We start from the raw sequence: 19,278 nt of genomic DNA on the forward strand, positions 1-19,278 counted from the left end.
GTTCCCAACACAGTGCTTGAGGAGAACACAATCTCACCTCCGTCCTCAGCACCACCTATAGTGGGCTGGATGGGGGACCCCGGAAGATGTGTCCACATCCCAATCCCCAGAATCTGTGAATGTGACCTTATTTGAAAAAAGGGTCCTTGCAGATGTGTTTAAGTTAAGGATCTCAAGATGAGATCATCCTGGATTCCAGGTGGCCCTAAACCAGTGATAAATGTCCCTATAAAAGAGAAGCAGAGAGAGATTAGACAGAGAGGACAGGAGAAGCCTTGTGAAGATGGAGGCAGAGATGGGAGCGATGTGAGATGCCTGGGGCCACCAGGAGCTGGAGGAGGCAGGAAGGATCCTGCCCTGGAGCCTCCAAAGGAGCCCAGCCCTGCAGACTCCTTGATTGCAGACTTCTGCCCTCCAGAACTGTGACAGGGTAAATTTCAGTTGTTTTAATCCCCTCAGTTTGTGGTTATTTGTTACAGCAGCCACAGGAAACTAACACATTTGCTTTCTCTTGGTGTCACCATCACAAAATCCCTCATCCCAGACTGGCTCCTCAAATTTCAACCATTTTGCTACCTTTCTCTTAATTGTCTCCTGTCTTTCTGAAATTGGGTGACCAACCATCCTGGTTTGCCTGGGTCTGTCCTGGTTTTAGCACTGAAAGTCCCACATCCCAGGAACCCCTCAGTCCTGGCAAACTCGGACAGTTGGTCACTGTATCAGTCAGGGTTCTCCAGAGAAACGGAACCAATGGGAGAGAGAGAGAGAACTGACTGATAGATAAGTTAGATATAGATATATAGATCTCTCTCCCCTTTCTCTCTGCATATATGTCTCTCAGATAGATAGATAGATATAGATACATAAATAGATGATTGATAGATAAGGTAGATATAGATATATAGAACTCTCCTTCTCTATGTATACGCCTCTCAGGTAGATAGATAAAACAGATATAGATATATAGATATATATGTCTCTCTATATAGGTATATAGATATCCCTCTACATATATATGGATATATATATAATCTCCCTTTCTCTCCACATATACGTATCTCTCAATACATGCCTCTCTCTCTCTTTCTCTCTCTCTTCCTATATATATGGAAAGAGAGAGATTTACCATAAGGAATTGGCTCACATGATCATGGAGACTAAGAAGTCTCGAGATCTGCAGTCTGAAGCCCTGAGAGCCAGAAGAGCCCTGTCTTCCTTCTCCTCTTCGTTCTACTCAGGCCCACAAAGAATTGGATGAGGCCCACCCACATTGAGGAGGGCAGTCTGCTTTGCTCAGCCCAGCAATTCAAAAGTTAATCTCTTCCTGAAATGCCCTCAGGAGCCTCAGGCCTGGGGCCTCTGGCTGGCGCCCCACCTGCCTGCTGTGCCTGGGAGAAGCAGGTGCTAATTCCCTCAGAGGGCCTTTGGCCCTGGTTTTCAAAAGATGAGTGCAGAAAAAGTTTGCATTACAAAAATGCCAGTGAATAGGAGCCAATGATGTCACTGCTACAAGCGTGTTTGAGCCTGTTTTGATGTGGAGAGCATCCGCATGGCTCCCCTCCTCAAAAGGAATGGCCAGGGCACAGGGCATTAGTCACCCACTAAAGTCAGGCTTCCGTGTGATGGGAGGGTTACCTGAGTCACCTGGAAGTGGGAGGAATTTCTTTTCTCGCTCAATTGTCAATCTCTCCGAATCTCTGCCCTTATGTGTCAATGTCACAGGAGCGTGGGCCTTTGCCCTGTCCCTGTCTATCGGAAACTATCTGAGCTGCTTCAGCATTTGGGTCTCTTCCCTGACATTTAGTGATTACTGACAACACCAACAATAACAGTACTGATATGTAGCCCAGCTCACAGCAGCAGTGGGGGCTACATTGTGATGGCCCACTTCAGAGACAAGAAAAGTGAAGTTCCAAGAGGTGAAGCTCACAGAGTGGTGAGGAAGGGCCCAGGTCCCATCTGGCTCCCAGGCCTGTGCTCATGGTCACAGCACCGTGTCTACGTCTGGCTCTGTGCTGCGGAGCGTGATGCCCAGGTCAACAGGTGCTTTCCAGGCGCTGAGGAGGAGGGCGTGCCGGAGCCAGTCTGCGAGCGTCGATGGTGGATTGTGCCCAACTACCCCTTCAGTGACATCACGTGGGCAGCTTGCCCTGGCCATGGTGTGAGTATTTGCATGATGGAAATTGGCAAACACGACAGATCAGGGCTTTTGTTTCCTTTGAGAGTTGGTTTCCCATTGCTTATAATTAATTAATAGGGAAACCATTTGCAAAAAGATATCCATTCAATTTGTGTTGTCTTCATATAAAAATACATAATTGTGCGCACACACACACAAACACACACACACATACACCATAGCAGTAGAAAGCAGTTTTAATCATGGCTCTCCATCTCAATATTCAGAATATACAGCTGCCATTTGCAGAAAGGAATCCTGAGCAGCCCTGATGTTAGCTGGGACCCCCATGCTCCTCGTGGGTCTTGTTAAATTTGGTGTAGTCCCCGGTGCCAATATTACCGCACCAAGTTCATCTCGCCCACCACACAATATGCCAATCACCAAGACGACGAGTTTGCAGCAGAGAAAGGGTTTATTCACAAGGCAGCCAAGTGAGGAGACAGAAGAACAAATGTCAAATCCACCTCCCTGAAAATGGGGATTAGGGATATTTAAGGGATAAAGGGACAGGGCAGTCTGAAGTGTGGAGATAGACGACTGGAGGTGAGGAGAAGCGAGGTAACTGACGATCTGTGCCAGCGTAGTCAAGCTTCATGGCTCTTCATAGGACACCTGTTCACAAAATAGCGGCTTCAGCAGGATCTCAGGGTGGAGTTTTCGACCCCCTCACATCAAACAGTAACCTACTGGTCATCCACGCAGGCCTAGTTGATGAGTTGGTGGTCTTAACAGACCTGAACTAGACAAGGAGTCCACTCTCAGTTCCTGAAAAACTTAAGCACCCATTACCACAGTGACCCTAGTGTCAGAGATGTTGTCTATAGGGTGGGCTTTAGTAATGCATTACCTAACTACTTTTGCAGACAGACAACTAACTGAGTATAGTTAAAGTAAGTCGGCCCCTGGTTTCACCAAGAGCATGGCAGCCCAAGTGGCCCTGAGACTCCTTCCAAGCCTTGGAGCTTCCTCCTTGAGTTCTCTTGGAGGCCTAGCCTCCGCACCTTCCCAAGCAGGCTCTGTTCTTCCTGCCTCATCCCTAACAGAGTGAGGCCCCTTCACAGGTCTGTACAGGACAGTCATCACCTTCCCAGAAGCTTTGAGGAGTCCTGGGTGGAGGTGTCCCCAGCACAGTGTCCTCTCCCTGCCCACTCTTCTCTCTCCCTCCCCTCTCATTCTGCTCTGGAAGCCCAGAGGCCTCCGCCAACTTCATGCCCAACAGTTCCACCCAGATCCAGGTCCTGCATCTCATCTTCTCCCCCCACACTTGTTACTTTTCCTCAAATACACAATTACCCTCCTGAGAGGCAGCCTGGTGTCGGCTGTTAACAGAAGGCATTGTCCCATCTCATGACACCTGCATTGTTCTCCTTGACGTTTTTCTCAATTTATAGTTCATAACATAACGATTCACAACATGGGTGACCTCTCCAACAGATAAAAGTAAAACTTGTGTGTGGATGAAGTCTGATATGCTCTGAAGATTTTCTAAGTCTCATTGGGGGTACCCAAGAGCCTCCCACGGAGGGTTCTAGAAGGATCACGGCCACTGGCCCGAGGACCATGGCTGCTGTGATACCTTCAGGCTCCAGGCAGCTATAGCCGTGCAGGCTCCGTGGGGCGCTCAGGGCCACAGCTCTACACAGACCCCGTCCTGCCCCTCAACACAGCTGCCTGCCCTGAGCGGAGCCACGAGCTAAATTTAAAGGCTGCGGGAGAACACTGTCACTCAGTGGAGGAGGGTCCCGAGGAAGGAGAAAGAGGGTGAGGGAGGGAAGGAGAAAGAAAGAGCCAGAAAACTGTGAAGTCATTGCCAAAATGTGCTCACAACAGAGACACTGAAAACAGTAAAGAGAGGAGAGGCTGGATGGGACTCCCAGCATCTCCCACCACTGGGAGAGCTGACGGACACGAGAAAAGTTGGGCAGGATCCCTCCTAAGTGTAACACAGAGGTTTCAACATCAAAAATACTCCCACCATAGATAAACCTATAATGTTGAAATGTATTCATCTTTCTCTCAAAATGATGTTATAAAAATACGAAGGGAAATATAATCTGTGAGAATCACCAAGGCCATGTGAGGAGTGAAAACAGTAGTTCACTTTCCAAAGGGACACAAAAAGGGTCCCTGGTGTCACTCCCTTTAGCTCACGGCATCTATTAACCAAGACACCAGGAAAGAAGGCCCCAGGAGTCAGCCAGCCCACCTGAAAGCCCTCTGCTGAACAGTGGAGGCTCCCTCCCACCCCATATGTGTATGTGTGTGTGTGTGTGTGTGTGTTCACTCACTTGGGCTTGTAGAACATGCTTCACCCTCTCAGCCTAGAGTGAAAGTTCATGGTTTATGGAGCATGTGACACCAGCAAAACATCATTGGCCTACAGGATAAATATAATGGACTTGAAGTTCCTGTTTTTCCAGAACACTGTTCTGGGCCTTTAATCTATGTTCCTGACACTTATTTGATAAAACACTGAGTGCAGTTCTAATGTTCAATCCTGCTAGGCTCAGTGGAGGGCCCACAGGAAAGGTGCCTCTCAATGCAGGAGATAATGCCCATGGCATTTGAGGAAGACAAGAGTGGCCACAGACAGGCTGTGCCATGGGGGGCCAGATACTGTGGGCCAGGCATGGCCCCACAGGGCTGGGAAGACCAAGAAGCCTCCTAGCATTGTGTCAATGCTGAGATGTACTGGTCAAGACAGACAGAGTCCCTGTCCCCCTCAGAGTCTACCATCTAGTGGAAGTAAGGTGCGTGATAGTGGAATGATAACTAGGAAGATGTTAGGGGAGGGGGAAGAGTACGTTCTCATGGGCAAGTGAGAGCGGTGACACGGTAAGAAGTCTTGGTGATGGACAGGTGTGAGGTTTGCCCTCCAGATCAAGCACGCAGGCAATACTTGACTTTGTTCTCCATCTATAAAATGGGGACAAAGCAAGTGAGTTAAATCCATCCTGGCTCCCAGTGGCCACAGAATTACGTGGGGATCCTCTGTGAGCTGAGTCCAGCCACCTCCCCAGTCTTATTTCCACATCTCCTCCCCTCACCTGCCAGGTGATGCTCATGGATGGAATAATAGAATGGTGGGTGGCCACAGAGTTTGAACTTACATGTCCATCATAACTATTGCTTCAATGATGCAAACTAGAGGGAGTGACATCAGCATCACGGCAGAGTGAGCTCTTCCCTTAGACTCTCCCCCACAAGATACAACAAAAAGGACACTCATAAACCAACAGAGGACATTCTCACAACACAATAGACATCCGAGAGATCCATGCAGCCATACATCTGAAGGTGGAAGTGCTGGCCCCCCGGGGAGGCAGTGGAAGGAGGTAAGGGGATCTCCTCTCCCTCCCTGAACAGCAGTGATCTATGGTGTAGAACCACATGCAGCTCTAAGAGGAGAGACGGGAAAGGGCAGCCCTCCAAGGGAATGCGTTCACTCTCAGAGTTGCCTCCCAGTCCGTGGGAAAACTCCACACCAAGGATGCTAAGCAATAGCAGGGGTGTCTTCATTAAGCTGAGCAACCCAGGAGGGTAGAGAGTGAATGCAGAGCAGAAGCACCCCCCAGAATCACACATGTGAAAGAAAGCACCCCTCCCCCCACCTGATGCACCAGCTCCACTGGTTGGCCAGACCAAGGGACCCCCACCAGAGGGCCTGTGCATATGTGTATAAAGTAGTGGCAGCCAGCAGGCAACCACAGATGGGCTCTGTCAGCATAGCTTCCAAAGGACAAGAACAGCTGCCAGGGATTGTGGCAGGCTCAGAATACACAGCTTCTACCCTCCCCCGACCCCCCTTGCCCAGTGGCAGCAGGTGTAATCTGCAACCACATACTACCACTATGGAAAGGTACAAATCTACCCCAGCAAATAGTATGAAGAGGTATACCAACACTCCAGACCAGAAGGAAAATGACAAGTACCCAGAAATCAATCCTGAAGCCCCAGAAATTTATAATCTAAATGACAGAGAATTCAAAATATCTATCATAAAAAAACTCAGTGAGTTACAAGAAAACTGAGAAAGACAATTCAATGAAATCAGCAATAAAATTAATGAATAGAGGGAATTCTTCACAAAAGAGATGAAAATTATGAAAAAAAAATCAGAAACGTTGGAGACAAAAAACACAATGAATGAGATAAAGAAAAATCTGGAGTCCTTAAATAACAGAGCTGATATTATGAAGGACAGAATTAGCAATTTAGAGGACAGAAATATAGAAATGCTTCCCAAGGAGGAAGAGAGAGAACTAAGACTAAAAAGAAATCAAGAAATTCTCCAAGAAATATCTGACTCAATTAGGAAATGCAACATAAGGATTAGACGTATTGTAAGGGAGAAGAGAGGGAGAAAGGAGCAGAGAGCTTGTTCAAACAAATAATAGCTGAGAACTTCCCAAACCTGGGGAACTGGCTGGAATTACAAATAAACGAAGCTAATAGAAGTCCTAAGCACATCAATGTAAAAAGACCTTCTCGAAGGCATATATTAGTAAAACTGGCAAAAATCAATGACAAAGAAAAAATATTAAGGGCAGCAAGGCAGAAGAAAATAACCTACAAAGGAACCCCTGTCAGGCTTTCAGGGGATTTCTCAGCAGAAACCTTACAGGCTAGGAGAGAATAATATATTCAAAATTCTGAAAGACAAAAACTTCCAGCCAAGAATATTCTATCCAGCGAAAATATCCCTCAGACATGACAGAGAAATAAAAACTTTCCCAGATAAACAAAAGATCAGGGAGTGCATTGCCACAAGACCCACACCCACACCCACACACAAGAAATGATCAAGAAGGGCCTCACACCTGGGGAAAAAAAAAAAAAGAAAGGGTTTACAAAGCCTTGAGCAAGGAGATAAATAGGCAGACAAAATCAGAAAATTGCGGCTCTCTATCAGAACAGGTTAGCAAACACTTAATTGTAACATTGAAGATAAAGGGAAGGAAAACATTGAAAATAAATATAATCATATCATTTTAACCACAAAATCACAACACAAAATGGAATAAGTTCTGACAAGAATAACTTAGATGGGGAAGAGGAAAGGGATGGAATCTGCTTAGACTAAAGAAATAAGAGGCTATCAGAAAATGGACTATCTCTTCTATGAGATCTTTTATACAAACCACACAGTAACCACTAAACAAAAAATCAGAACAGAAACACAAACAATAAATAAAGAGACAACTGAGAAAACCATCATAGAAGACCACCAAACTGAATTGGCAGTCTGAAATACATGGGATGAGAAACAAGGGAAATACAGAACAACTGGAAAACAAGTGATAAAATGGCAGCATTAAGCCCTCACATATCAATAATCACTCTAAATGTAAATGGATTGAATTCTCCAATCAAAAGATACAGAGTGGTTGGATGGATTAAAAAACAAGACCCAACAATGTGCTGCCTCCAGGAAACACGTCTCAGCTCTAAAGACAAACACAGCCTCAGAGTGAAGAGTTGGAAGATGATACTCCAAGCTAATGGCAAACAAAAGAAAGCAAGTGTTGCCATACTTATATCAGACAAAGTAGACTTCAAGATAAAACAGGCAATGAGAGACAAAGAGAGGCAGTATATAATGATAAAAGAAACATTCCACCAAGAGGACATAACACTTATACACATACATGCACCTAACACAGGAGCACCAAAGTACATAAAGCAACTATTAACAGACCTAAAAATAGATATTAACAGCAACACAATAATAGTGGGGACCCCAACACCCCACTTACATCAATGGATAGATCATCCAGACAGAAAGTCAACAAGGAAATAGTGGATTTAAATAAAACCCTGGATCAGATGGACTTAATAGATATATACAGAACATTCCATCCAAAAACAGCAGAATACACATTTTTCTCAAGCGTGCATGGCACATTCTCAAGGATAGGCCATATGTTGGGAAACAAGGCAAGCCTCAATAAATTTAAGAAGATTGAAATCATATCAAGCATCTTTTCTGACCATAATGCTATGAAACTAGAAATCAACTACAAGAAAAAAGTTGGGAAAGTGACAAATAAGAGGAAACTAAACAACATGATACTGAACAACCAATAGATCACTGAAGAAATTAAAGGAGAAATCTAAAAATATCTGGTGACAAATAAAAATGAAAATACACCATACCAACTCATATGGGATGCAGCCAAGGCACTTCTGAGAGGGAAACTCATAGCAACACCAGCCCACCTTAACAAACAAGAAAAATCCCAAATAAGCAATCTTAAACTACACCTAATAGTACTAGAAAAAGAAGAACAAACAAACCCCAAAGTCAGCAGAAGCAGGGAAATAATAAAAATTAGAGCAGAAATAAATGAAATTTAAACCAAAAAAATAGTAGAAAAGATCAGTGAAACTAAGATCTGGTTCTTTGAGAAGATAAAGAAAATTGACAAACCTTTATCCAGACTCACTAAGAAAAAAAGAGCGAAGGCTCAATGATGCAAACTACGCAAAGGGAAGCTCAGCCAAATCTTGACTGGTGAAAAAGCAAGTAGGACAAGGATAAGAAGGACTTCAGACCTCCCTTCAGGAACCATGCAAGCAAGACAAGAGCAGGGCAATATTTCACACGTTGGAAGAAAAACATACCCTCGAATTCTGTATCCAGTGAAATGATCCTTTGAAAGTGAAGGAGATATACAGACTTGTGGAGACAAACAAAACTGAGGGAATTTGTCGCCAGTAGACCTGCCTTTGAAGGAATGTTAAAGTTCTTCACTGAGCGAGGAAAATGATACAGGTCAGAAACTGGAGCCTACTGAAAGAAAGGAGAAGTGTTCCAGAAGGAGGGAGTGAAGGTAAAACAAACCTTTTGCTTTTCCTATTCTTAACTGATCGAATAGATAACTGTTTGCTCAAAGTAACCATAGCAACAAGGTACCGGGTGATTATAGCACATGGATACGTGAAACGAGTGACAGTACGTTATAAGGGTTGGGAGGGAAGAATTGGGAATACTCTGTTATAAGACACTTGGATTGCCCAGGAAGTGGTATAGTGTTATTTGAAAGAATACTTGGATTATTTGTAAATATATACTGCAAATTCTAGGACAACAACTAAACAAAGTGAAGAGGAAGAAGAAGAATTGATATGCTAAGAGAGGAGAAAAAATGGAATCATATAAAATGTTCAATTAAAACCAAGGAAGACAGAAAAAGAGGAGACAAAAAAGAAACAAAGAACAAGGGCAACAAAGCACAGTAACAAATAGAGCAGATATTAACCCAACTGTGTCATAATGCCTTTAAACAGCAATGGTCTAAACACATCTATTAAAAGACAGAGACTGACAGAGCAGATCAAAAAACAAGACCTAACTGCATGCTGTCTACAAGAAACTGACTTTAAATATAAATACACAGATAGATTAAAAGTAAAGGGATGGAGAAAGATATTCTATGCCGACGCTAATCAAAAGAAAGTGAGACTAGCTCCATTTATTTCAGATAGAGCAGAATTCAGATCAAGAAAAATTATCAGGAATAAACAGGGAATACATAATGATAAAGGCGTCAATTCTCTAAGAAGACATAACAATCCTTAACATGTATGCACCTAACAACAGAGCATCAAAATACATGAGGCAAAAACTGATAGAACTGCAAGAAAAAATAGATGAATCCACTAGGATAGTTGGAGACTTCAACACCCCTCTATCAGAAATGGATAGATCCAGCAGGCAGAAAATCAGTAAGAACATAGTTGAACTCAACAACATCATCAATCAACTGGATCTAATTGACATTTGTAGAATAATCCATCCAACAACAGCAGAATACACATTCTTCTCAAGCTCATATGAAACATTTACCATCACAGACCACATTCTGGGCCATAAGACACACCTTAAAACATTTAAAAGTATGCATACTAAGTGTGCTCTCGGACTGCAATGGAATTAAAGTAGATATTAACAACAGAAAGATAACTGGAATATCCCAAAATATTTAGAGATTAAACAACACACTTCTAAATAATTCATGAGTCAAAGAAGTCTCAAGATGAATTTTAAAATATATTGAACCAAATTAAGATGAAAATACAACTTATCAAAATTTGTGGGAGGCTGTGAAAGTACTGCTTAGAGGGAAATTTATAGCACTGAATGTATATGTTAGGAAAAATGAAAGATATAAAATCAAAAATCTAAGCTTCTATCTTAGGAAACTAGAGAAAGAAGAACAATGTACACCTAAAGCAAGCAGAAGATAATAAAATAAGATAATAAAATAATAAAAATTAGAGCAGAAATCATGAAATTTTCAATGGGAAAAAATGTTTAAAAATCAAAGAAATCAAAGCTTGGGTTTATTTTTGTTTTTTTCTTTTATTGTTTTGCTTTTCACAATATCAACAAAATTGATAAGCTTTTAGCAAACTAGCCAAGAAAAACAGAGAGAAGACATAAACCCCATAATATCAGAAATGAAAGAGGGGCCATCACTACTAATTATGTGGACATTAAAAGGCTAGTAAAGGAACATTATGAACAACTCTAAGCCCACAAATTGATAACTTACATGAAATGGACAAATTCCTTGAAAGGCACAATCTACCAAAACTCACAAAAGGAGAAATAGATAATTGGAATAGACCTGTATCTATTAAAGAATAGTCTTCCAAAACAGAAAGCACCAGGCCCAGATAGTTTCACTGGTGAATTCTACCAAACACTGAAGGAAGAAATGACACCAATTATCTACAATCTGTTCCATAAAACAGAAGCAGAGGGAACACTTCCTAACTCATTCTATAGGCCAGCATTACCCTAATACCAAAACCAGATAAAGACATTACAAGAAAGAGAAACTACAGACCAATATTCCTCAAGGACATAGATGCAAATTATCATCAACAAAATATTAGCTAATTGAATCCAACAGAGTATAAAAGGAATTGTATATCACAACCAAGTGCGATTTATTCCAGGTATGCAAATCTGGTTCAACATTTGAAAATCAATGTAATCCATCACATCAACAGACTAAAGAAGAAAAATCACATGGTCATATCAATAAATGCAGAAAAAGCATTTGACAAAATCCAACACCCATTCATGATAAAAGCCCTCAGCGAGCAAGTAATAGAGGAGAACTTCTTCAACTTGATAAGGAACATCCACAGAAAGCCTATAGCTAACGTCATACCTGATGGTAGGAAACTAGATGCTTCCCCCTAAGATCAGCAACAAGGCAAGGATGTCCCCTCTCATCACTCCTTTTCAACACCGTACTGGAGGTCCTAGCTAATGAACAAGAATAAGGAAAGGAAATAAAAGATATACAGATTGGGAAGGAAGAAATGAACCTGTCTTTGTTTGCAGATGACATGATGGTCCATGTAGGAAATCCCAAAGAATCAACCAGAGAAACTCCTGGAGCTAACACGCAATTATAGCAAGACCGCAGGATACAAAGTTAATATACAAAAGTCAATCATTTTTGTCTATACTAACAATGAACAAGTGGAATTTGGAATAAAAAATACAATACCATTTACATTAGCACCAAAAAAAGTAGTTATGAATAAATATAAAACAATATGTACAAGATCTTTGTGAGGAAAGCTACAAAACTCTAATGAAAGAAATCAAAGAATTAAATAAATGGAGAGATGTTCCATGTTCACAGATAGGAAGACTCAATATTGTCAAGAGCTCAGTTCTTCCCGACTTGGTCTGTAGGTTTGATGCAAGCCCATTCAAAATCCTGGCAAGTTATTTTGTGGATATCAACAAAGGATTCTGAAGTTTATATGGAGAGGCAAAAGACCCAGAACATCCAACACAATATTGAAGGAGAAGAACAAAGTTGGAGGACTGACACTACCCAACTTCAAGACTTACTGTAAAGCTACAGTGATCAAGACAGCGTGGTGTTGCTGAAAGAACAAACAGAGCCGTGGAACAGAATGGAGAGCCCAGAAAGAGACCCACATAAATCTAGTCAACTGACCTTTGACAAAGGAGCAAAGGCAACACAATGGAGCAAAGACAGTCTTTTTGACACTTCCAGACGGTGCTGGAACAACTGGACATGCACATGCAGACAAATGAATCTAGACACAGACCTTACACACTTCACAAAAATTAACTCAAAATGGGTCAAAGACCTAAAAGTAAAATGTGTGGGGAGAAGGGAGGAGGGATGAATAGGCGGAGCACAGAGGGTTTTAGGGCAGAGAAACTCTTCTGTATGACGCTGTAGGGGTGGATACATGACATTATACACTTGTCCAAACCCACAGAACGTGCACCAGCAGGAGTGAACCCTACTGTAAACTATGGGCCTCAGTTAGTAACAATGTATCAGGATGATTTCGTCAACTGTCATAAACGCTCCATACTAATGTACGAGAATAGCAGCAGAATCCGCGTGTGTGTGGAGGGAGGGGGTGCAGGAACTCTGTACTAGCCGCTCGATTTTCTGTAAACCTATAACCACGCTAAAAAATAAAATCTATTCATTTTAAACAGCAATTCAGGAATAGTATTGGTTAACAAAATTCAAGAAACTACCCTAGATTCATGCTAATGTATTTGCCATTCCTCTAGTTCCACGTGCAGTTTTCTCTGCCTCTGTCTGCCTGGCAAAATCCCAGACAAGCTGAAGACCCTAGTCAACTCCCTCTTCTTGTGAAAAGCATCATCCACTTAGAAGCCATCACTCCCTTCTCTTTTGTTGAAGCCAAATAAATAAATCTCTAATGATGGAATGATTGTACTCCAAGGCTAACACATGCATGGCTGAGGGGGTAGTGTATAGGTCCTCCCAGTTCCTTCCCTGGTCATCAGCACCCACGGTGACGACTTGCATGCTCCCCACCAGGCCCAGGACACCTGGGGAGGCCTGGGAGAGCAGAGGTCAAAGTGGCCTTGTCCGCTGAGGTGTGCTCATGTTACTCACCCTAGTGGGTCTGCATTTCTCAATCTGCAGCCATCAGGGAACAAACCATCGCGTTCTTTTAGGACTCTGTGCAGTGCTAGTCCCTAGCCTGCAGTCCTCGTCACAGGTGCAGGACCACACTCAGTTCAGGGTCTCCTCTGTTCCTCTTTCTCGCCAGGCCGCCGTCTCGTCGGGAAGGGCTCTGCTCTCCACCAGCAGGCGTCCTCACTGGCCCCTGAGACATGTGTCCTCCCTCCCAGACCTCAGTCAGGGCCCCTCCTCGTCCTCTGGCGGTGGCCCCTCAGAGACTTCCTCAGGAACCCTGCACACACCCACACATATACCCATACACACACACACAGACACACACACACTCACACACAGAGACACATAGAGACACACACAGAAATAGACACACTCAGAGACAAACTTACACACCTATAGACACATACAAACGCAAACTTACACATACACTCACATGCACACACACAGACATGACACACAGACATACACTCGCACACGCTGAGCTAACACCCACATCCACATGGGGAAGCAAGAACACAGGGTGCTCTCTACACCCCTCTCTACAGGGCCGGGGTGGGGACACGCTGAGGCTGCTGTGGGCCTCACTGGCCTAGCTCCCTGCAGCATGTCCCCTGCCTTCCCTGCCACACCTGGAGCAGGGTCCAGGCCTTTGTTGAGTTTGCTGCCGTCTGAGGTCTCCGGCCTCACCCTCCACTCTCACATTCTTGAACTCGCCTAGGGGTGTGTGTGAGTTTCCTGTGGCTGCTGTAACCAATTCCCACAAACTTAGTGGCTTAAAAAACACAAACGTGTCCTCTTACAAGTTCTGGAGGTCAGAAGTCTAAAATCAGTCTTTCGGGGCTAAAATCAACGTGTCGGCAGAGCTGGTCCCTCTGGAGGCTCCGGAGCACCCACCCCCCGCCCTCTCAGCTCCTTGGGGCCCCCCGGAATTCCTTGGCTCGTGCCCACATCACTCCACCCTCTCCTCCTGCCTCCCTCCCTGATGACGTTGGGCCCACCCAGATAACCGAGCAGACCTCCCCACCTCCAGATCCTTCCGAGTCACGTCTGCACGGTCTCTTTGCCGAATGAGGTCACACAATCACTGGTCTCGGGGATTAGGACATGGACATGCTCGGGGGCCACCATCAGCAGACCACGGGTGCCACAGTGTCCCCGACCCCTCAGGGCAGGCTGAGGGACTGTGCAGGGCCCCTCCTGACTGTGCCCCACCCTAGCTGCCCCTCAATGGCCCTTTCTCTCCCAGCACGGACACAGGAGGGAGGGCGGACTCAGCAAGCGGTCTCTCACACTCCCGTCTCACACCTGTGCTTCGGCTTTTCGTCTTGAACTGAACCAACAAGGCTTTGAGATTTTGTCCCCAGTTCTACACGGAGGGCTGCCCCTCGGGGAAAAGGAGGCCCCCCCCAGTGGGAGAGGCTCCAGGGGGAGGAAGGAGGCGCAGGCTCAGCACCTCACAGACAACACCATCTGGCTGCAGATGAGGAGACCTCGGATGCCCACCTGTCTGCCTCCAGGTGGGGAGCTTCAAGGGCACGCTGCCGGGGCGCCTGCGATTGCTTTTCTGACAGAGGAAGGAAACACCAAATCTGAAGAGTTGGATTCCTGCCAGTGGGCGGGGCTGTGAGGGAGGCTTGGAAGCCAGAGGGTGGAAGGGCTTGGTGGGCAGGTGAGGGGCTGCAGCCAGGAAGAAGGGGAGACTCCAAGGAGGGCCAAGGGGGTGATGGGAGCATGGGAGGAGAGAATGGGCTACAGGCAGCCATGTGTTTGGAGAGGTAACATCGGAACCCTTGAAAGGGAGCTGAGGGGATGGAATGATGAAGACACTGGCATGAAGCCGTCCCCTAGCCAACCTGCAAAAGGCCCAGGACGGACGACTCTCTGGACGGTGAAACCAGGAACAATTTCTCCAGTGTGGCACAGGTTCACCTCGAGTGTTTCCTGTGGCAAAGCAACTGAATCAGCCAGAAGCAGCTGGATGCTTGCCCCGTCCCCCTCCCATCCCCACGCACAGACCCAGCCTGAGAGCGGGTTACGAGCCAGGTCAGTTCACACAGGCCACTGCAGGACGGCGTGATTCTGGCGAGGCAGACGCAGTTTGGGCAGAGCAAGCTCTGGGGTTCTCCCTTTGGTTTGCCCACATCATTGGGGCCTGGGCATCATCCACCACGTTGTTTCATGTTTTATGGTATCTGAGCCCCTCCTTGAGGTCAGACCTGAGCTTAAACTGTAGTCGATGCCGAGTGATTGTGATGCCTGGGCAAGTGACTTAATCTCTCTTGGCCTCAGCTCCCTCATCCAAAAAACGGGATAATAATCCTTAGGTCGTAGGGTTCTGTGAGCCTTAAACGATACATGTGAAGTGCTCAGGGCTGTTCCAGACTCTCGGACAGCATCCATGGTACAGCTCAGAGCACAGACCGATCCCTCCATGCTTGTTCCTGCTGGGCCCTCGGGAGGTGACCCACACCGATGCCCAACAAATACAGACACGGTTAGTGATCGACTGCTTGCACACGGCTACAGCTTCAATGTGTCCACGTGAATCGACGATTGAACTAAATCCTAGACCCACAGACAGCAGAGAACAGCAAGAGGAATGAGTAGCTACGAGTCTGTTTATTTCACACGCACACATTGTGTTAGTTTTCTTTTGCTGCCTTAACAAATTACCACAAACTTAATGGCTTAAAACAACACCCGTCTATTATCTCACAGTTCTGGAGGTGGGAAGCCGGCACGAGATGGCCCTGCTGTTCCTGAAACCCTGATGTTCCCTCTACCTTGTTGAGTTCAGCATGGAAAGATTTTTTTTTGAGGAAGGGGGCTTGGGAGAAGGGAGGGGGACAGCCCAATGCGGCAGGGTCAGAGAAGAGAGGCCCAGGAGACAGGAGCAGCATCCTGCGGGGCTTCCTTTTCAATTCAGCAAAGCACAACCAGTCTGGCCATAGCCTCTCCTTCCTTCCTCCTTCCTCCTTCCTCCTTCCTTCCTCCCTTCTCTCCTTCTTTCCCTCATTTGTTTTTCTCCTTCCTTCCCTTCCTTCATCATTTGGAGAAAAATTCATGGATCCAATCCTTTTTGGCAGGAGTAAAAAAAAAAAGATGGGATGAGTTTAATGCCTTGTCGAGCTCCAGCAGTAAGGAGGCAGCAGGTTATAAAGAGTCAGGGATGTTTACAGCAGATTTATTCATAATTACCAAAACTTGGAAGCAACCAAGACATCTTTCAGTAAGTGAATGGATAAATAATCTGTGGTACATCCAGACAATGGAATATTATTCAGCAGTTAAAAGAAATGAGCTACCAAGCCATGAAAAGACATGGAGGAACCTTAAATTACTAAGTGAAAAAAAAGCCAACTCTAAGACGTTCTGGAAAAGGTAAAACTATGGAGACAGTAAAAAGATCAGTGGTTGCCAGGGATGAGTGGGAGGGGTGAAGAGAAAGAGCATTGAGGATTTCTAGGGCAGTGAAAATACTCTGTATGATACTATATTGATGGACACATCATTATACATTTGTCCAAACCCACAGAATGTACACCACCAAGAGTGAACCCTACTGTAAACTATAGACTTCGGGCAATGATGTGTCAATGCAGGTTCATCCTTTAAAATTTGAGTCATCCCTGTTGTTTGTATGAGTTGTTCATTCCTTTTTATTACTGAGTAGTATTCCCTTGTACGAATACAGGGAGGCTGTAGATTCTAATACAGGCTGGATTCTAGATTCTAATACACACCAGGCATTTCACAATTTGGCTATGAGATCTAAAAATAATAAAACAAGAAAATTGCCTTGCAACACCCAGGGACTTGTAAACACCAGTTAGAATTCAGAGTAACTCACTGAGCTATTTAAAGTTCTTTAGCATCATAAAAAGGAATAGTTAAAAATCTCCTGCTGGGGCCAGCCTGGTGGCTCAGCGGTTAAGTGCGCGTGCTCCGCTACTGGTGGCCCAGGTTCGGATCCCGGGTGCACACCGACCCACCGCTTCTCCGGCCATGCTGAGGCCGCGTCCCACATACAGCAACTAGAAGGATGTGCAGCTATGACATACATCTACTGGGGCTTTGGGGAAAAAAAAGGAGGAGGACTGGCAATAGATGTTAGCTCAGAGCAGGTCTTCCTCAGCAAAAAGAGGAGGATTAGCATGGATGTTAGCTCAGGGCTGATCTTCCTCACAAAAAAAATAAATAAATAAAATAAAACATTTAAAAAATAAATAAATAAAAATCTCCTGCTGGTCAGCTGATGCACAGTGGGACACAGGAAGGCAGCTCACTATTTTCACTCACTATATTACTTTTGTTGTTTTTAAATTTAATTTAATGGTAGCTAATTAACCAAAGAATACAGTTTAAACCAAAACTATCTTGCGGTCACTTCAAAAGACTTATCTTTAATACACATTAAAGCAATTGTATATGAGACAGTCTGATAGTTAACTCAGTTTTTCAACTGCTCAGGGGCAGACTGCCTAAATCCACATGTGAAAAAAGGAGATTACAGCCCCATTTCTCTGCTCCTCTTCACAACAAAGGGTCGTCACTCAGTGGCTCCCATTCTTCTCTCACTTGCTCTTAAACCCCTCACACGGGTTTGCAGCGTCCAGTCCACAGCGGCCCCTCCGGTCCAGGTCAGGAATGGAGTCCCAACGCTACAACCCAGGGGTCCGTCCTCGGCGCTCAGCCCGGCGTGTGGGGGCCGGCCCTCCCTCCCCGTCTGCACCGGGCTGGCACTCCACGCGTCGCGGTCGCCCCGTCCTCGTGCCCATCCGCCCGCCCGCGCGGCGGGGGCTCGCGCCGTCTCTCCGGCTCGCAGAGCTCCCGGACGCGCTCGCCTCCCGAACTCGCCCTCCAGGCCCGCGTCCCCGCGCGCCCCAGGCTCGTCTGTGCCACGGCCCGGGCCGGCTCCGCAGTTCAGACCCGCCTCCCGGGGTCCCTTCTCGGCACCTCCATCTCGGGGCCGGGAAAGCCCCTTCCCACCCGCGCTGCGACCCCGAGGGCAGTCATCCTAGGTCCGTCTGCGTCTCACGCGGCACCTGCTTCATCCGTGAGTCCCGGGGCTGTGCCGTCCACAGCCTTCTCGCTGAAACCTGAGCGCTTCCCAGCCCTCTCCCCCGACGCCACGCCCTCGACCACTCGGCCCGCATCCCCGCCTCCATGACCCGCTGAACACCTCCCTGGGCTCCCCGGTGTGACCCTCGGGTGCCTCGGCCTGTTCTCAGCAGAGCAGCCCCAGCGGCCCCTTAGGGCGCAGGTCAGCCACGACTCCTCCGCTCCCGGCACAGCCCTCCCCGGACGTCGCGCCCGGGCCCGGCCTCCTGCGGTCTGTCCGTCACCCGTTTACTTCCGCGGCCCCCCGCTGCATGTCCCTCCAGCGCCGGCTGACTCACACGTGCCGTCTGCCCCGCTGTCGTCTGTCCCCTAGAGAGCGGGCTCCCCGAGGGCCGGCTCTCTGCCGTCGCCGCCGCCCCCTGGACGGGACGGGACGCGCGCCCGAGGCAGCAGCGGATCCGCCCACGGCGCTCGCGGCGCCGACTGGCCCTGGCTCGGACGGCCGTCTGCTGGGGGATACGCCACTGCAAGCTCACGTCACCGAAAGAAGGACACACAAACTGTAAATGGATACCTCCCGTACGCCACGGACACACGCCCACGAATGAAGCGACGATGGCCACGGGGAGCCGCAACACCGAACGTTTGCCTAAGATCGTACGGCAGTTGTAGACAACGCGAGCTCTGCGCAGGGCCGCCAGCGAAGGCGGACGCGGACGCCCCCGGACTCGCGTCCGAGGAGAGAGAGGGACTGGCAGCCCGGCCAGGGGGGTGGGCCGGGAGGACGCGCTCAGGTGCGGCGCGCTGCAGGTGCGGGGCTGGCCCGGACGCTCCGCCCGCCGGCGTCGAGCGCGTCCCCATTGGCTGCTCCGCGGGGAAGGGCGGGGCCGCCTCCAGGCTTCCGGTAACTCCCCCGGAGCAAGGCGGGCGGCCGACGGCGGCCCCGGGGCTGGTCTTCAGGGTAGCGTCGGGCCGGGGCGGTGCCAAGCCCGGGTCAGGGGGCGGGGCGCGGCTCGCGCAGGCGCAGTCGGTGCGTGGCGCGCCCCCGGCAGCCCCCGCGGCCGCGCG

General features: G+C 47.1%; 1 long non-coding RNA gene across 1 annotated transcript; it reads right to left on the reverse strand.

Moving 5' to 3' along the window:
* Window positions 1-2,575: 2,575 nt before the first annotated feature.
* LOC147916931 (uncharacterized) lies at window positions 2,576-19,001 on the reverse strand. Its single transcript, XR_015552539.1, has 2 exons — window positions 18,785-19,001; window positions 2,576-2,794 (listed from the first exon to the last, which is right to left on the reverse strand). It is a non-coding gene; the product is annotated as an uncharacterized LOC147916931 (long non-coding RNA).
* Window positions 19,002-19,278: the final 277 nt, after the last annotated feature.

The sequence above is a fragment of the Ceratotherium simum genome, chromosome 6, assembly GCF_057802395.1.
Source record: "Ceratotherium simum simum isolate JZ-2026a chromosome 6, ASM5780239v1, whole genome shotgun sequence".
Classification (NCBI taxonomy): domain Eukaryota; kingdom Metazoa; phylum Chordata; class Mammalia; order Perissodactyla; family Rhinocerotidae; genus Ceratotherium; species Ceratotherium simum.